Source organism: Palaemon carinicauda, chromosome 3 (genome assembly GCF_036898095.1).
Source record: "Palaemon carinicauda isolate YSFRI2023 chromosome 3, ASM3689809v2, whole genome shotgun sequence".
Lineage (NCBI taxonomy): Eukaryota > Metazoa > Arthropoda > Malacostraca > Decapoda > Palaemonidae > Palaemon > Palaemon carinicauda.
Window position 1 is genome coordinate 41682535 of NC_090727.1, and position 4308 is coordinate 41686842.

Consider the following 4308-nt stretch of genomic DNA (forward strand, 5'->3'; position numbering starts at 1 on the left):
ATAGGAAGATATTAAATATATTGAGGGTAACACTAGGGGGATCAGACCCCAACTGGGATATTGCAATACCGGCGGCACTGAGTACTCTGAATCATTCATATCATATATCAATTAAAATGTCACCGCATGAAGCATTGTATGGTACCCCAGTTAGAACACCTTTCCATGTATTAACACCTACAACTAATCTATCAAATCCTTTAAAAGAGTGTATAAATGCAAGTATAAGTCGATATGATATCCTTCGAAAGAATTTAGAAGAATCACAAATCATAATGAAAAGGAATCATGATAAAATAGCGAAACCAACTAAAACATATACCGTGGGTGATAACATCTATATTCAAATCAATGTCAGAAAAGGGCTCAACTATAAATTAACACCTAAGTTTGAAGGCCCATTTAACATTTTGGAAACATTAACGGCCAATAGGTTTAGAATTCAAAACGTAGCCCAACCCACGGATGAGAGAATAGTACCATTGGCTCACATAAGAAATTAAAAAGAAAAGAGAGGAAAAGAAGTGAGGGAAAATTCTGTTCTGTTTTATGTGATTAAAAGTTTTCTTTTTAATACAGGAGTAATCACATATATTTTTTCTCGTTACAGGTTTCCAAGATGAATTTTTTGTTGTTGGGAGTGATATTGTTCGCTCAGACATTTTTCTCGTATGGGATGAGTTCTAAGACTAAAAATATATATTTTAAATATGGCAATATAGTTGAAAGACAAGAAGATATTTTTATTATATCAACCAACGTAATTGTCGAAGTGCATATGCAAGCAATTTTTCTTCAAGAGAATGATGTCACTAGCTTAAGAACCGCCATTTCAAGGTTTTCTGCATCATTGGATGAGTTGCATAGAAGACATTTTCATTTGACTACTAAGAGTTTGCTTGGATCAACATTAAAAGTTGCAGAGATGCTATCTGATGACTTGAAAAATAAGACTGGCGAGACAGGATCTTTGGCTTATGACCTTTTGATGTGGACTGTAGGACACGAACATAAAGAAAGACGGAATCCGTTCATTTATGCTGCATTAAGCATCTTTGGGTCTGTTGCAAGTTTAGGTTTAGGAATTTCCAATCGTCTTAAAATTAGTAATCAAAATAAGAAAATTGAGTTCTTGACTCATAAAGATGAATTGATTATGTCAGAACTAAGGGATCAGTTAGCTTCAATCAATAAAATTATGGATTTGTTAAATGAACATTCAGATAATATCGTTCAAATTATGGAAGTACAGGATTTGTTGGCAACATTAACGTATTATGATTCAAAGATAGATCACATACATAACAGAATTGCACATTTCATTGAGAAATCCAAGGATTATGTAGAAGCTATCACGTTAGCAACTAAAGGTGTATTGTCGCCCCATTTGTTGCCTATACGTTACTTAAAATTAGTTCTGGAGAACGGAAGGGATAAACTAGGCTATGTTCCTTTGTTAGACGAACATAGGTTAGAATTTTATTACGGCCTAATTGCAGTAAACGTAGATAATAACAAGATTAGGATTACAATTCCCTTTGATTCTTCTGATGCCTGGCAATCTTACAGGATATCACCATTTCCGACTTTCATGACGAATCACTCAAATCCACTAATATCCAGTTTGACAGGACACGTATTGATTTCCCCAGACAAGGAAACATATACGGTCATTGAAGACTTAAATCAATTAACTCACTGTTCAGACGCAATGGATAGAAAAATATGTACAGCTGACTCATTTGAATTCCGTAAAAACTTAATGGATTCATGCGAGTTAGGTATAGTGCTAGACGGTGCTCTCTCCCATACAAGTGAAAATTGTCTGGATAAGCTTTATCCCTTTGACAATAAAGAATTCAATTGCAGACTGAATAATGGCTCGTGGATACGATACGACAAGGACGGCTTCAATGTATCATGCCCTGACGGATCCACATCCTTCACCCACATCTTCGTCGCAGCAGATGGTTGTATCGGGACTTCCCCGAATTCCATGGTGACTGGTCTACGGACAATCATCAGAGAACGAGCCTACTTCGCGAACTTCACGTGGACCTCTACAATGCCAGCACTTCCTCTCCCATACAACGGAAATGTGGCAAAGCGGTTGATGAAACTTACCGAAAAGGACCACCTGTCACCGACTTATAAAGAAATTCTTCACCCCATACTACTGGCTGGTTTGTGTTTCACGGTGGTGATATTTATCGCCCTGAACATCCTTGTTTGGCGTAGGTTACGGCACAGCAAGCAGCTAAAAAGGAATGAGTTGCATAGCCCTGACAATACCCCCTATTTAATCCAGTTCAAAGCTGTTTGAGTGGCCACCTCATTCGCTAAGGGAGTAATTTGTCGGGAAGATGTTTGTATGAAAAGCTGATTAGTACACTAGTAATATGTAATTAAAGAAATTCTCTACATTTGCATTGTTAAAAATACATTTAAAACAACATTTAAAAAATAAATAAAATAAAAAAGGATATAAATCATTTTTTTCTCTCGGCATCTAATAAAAATATATAAGCCGGAATGTTAAAAAAGAAAAGAGAAAAAAAAAAAAATAATAAAATATATAACAGAATCTATGGGCATCTAATAAAATATATCAGCCCTATATATAAATATATATATATATATATATATATATATATATATATATATATATATATATGTACGAAACCGTGGTACGTTTACGTACCAGGAATTCGTGTTTGTGCACTAAAAATTGAGTATCTTGTTTCTGACAAAGGTAACAATTATTCTTTATCAAGTTACCGAATCATATGTAAGTCAGGATTTATTTTGTTTTTTGGTACCATGTAATCATTTGCTAGCAATGTACCATATATATGATCTTGGTTTTATCATGCATTTTTCTTTTTGCTTTGGTAATATCTTTTTTGTATGCATTATTGTTATTATTTTTTAATGTGCCTATTTGGACATTCGTCCTCAGTTGATTATGGCTAAAGATAAACAAAGAATAATGCGTATGTCCAGTCACACCTAATAACCATATTTCGGCTTGTTAAATTTTTGTAAAAAAAAAAAAATTGAGATAGCTGGCCGAGCTAATGTAATGATTAGAATAGTTAATATTACATGTTTAAAACAAATGACGTAATATGTCATGTTGGTTGGAAGAGCTAACCCTGGGATTTGCTGTAGTCATTCAAATTGTAAACAGGACGTATAATGCAAACCTCGGCAAATTGACATTCTTTCTTAACGTCAACACATTGTCTCCTCGATGCAGGTGTCTTCCGATTCCGTCACGTGGCTAAATTAAACCAAGCATACGATATCTGTGATATCGATAATTTATTCAGTTCATATCTAAACTTCACCAGAATTGGTCATCTGGACCAACACAGCTTCCTCCAGTGATGGAGATGTTTAACTCTGTTGTTTTATAGAATAAAACTTAAAAACTATTAAGATGTATTCAGTTAATCCATTTAAATACATCTGAAAACAACTCATACTCAAATGTGTGCTTAAGACAGTAGCACGCCAATATATATATATATATATATATATATATATATATATATATATATATATATATATACACACACACACACACACATATATATATATATATATCTATATATATATATATATATATATATATATAAATATATATACTGTCACGAGGCCAGGATAATCCATTGCATATATCACAAAAGATATCTGATTCTTTTGTAACCTGGACATTTTTAACAAAAGTGATGTCCATTTATAGTCTCGTTTATAATTAACTGTGTAAATACAGCTAAACATTAACAATGAGGATTGCATGAATCCATGAATTATGGAATTTTCATTTATTCAATGATTCCGTGTTAATTCAAATGTCAAATAGATTTTCACTCTAAGCTTATTCATAATTTTATAGTAGACTTAAAGACTGGTGGTGCTATCCAATCTAATCAAATGATAATAAGAATAATTAATAACATTATAAAAAAGACTAAACCAGGATTCTGTACTTGTCCTTTTATGATCTAATTGAAGATTAGAAAGACATTTGGCAGGAGGAGGCTACGAAAAACACTATTAAAGAACTAATTTTCAATTTGATAAAAGAAAAAGTATTTTAAAATCATATGTGTGGTTCTGATAGAAATTATTTATGGACACCTGAACAAAATGCTCTGATAAATCTGAAAATATTGGAACTGGAGAGAGAGAGAGAGAGAGAGAGAGAGAGAGAGAGAGAGAGAGAGAGAGAGAGAGAGAGAGAGAGAGAGAGAGAGAGAGAGAGAGAGTTAAATTTTGACTGCGAAGAGAAAACAGGTAAAC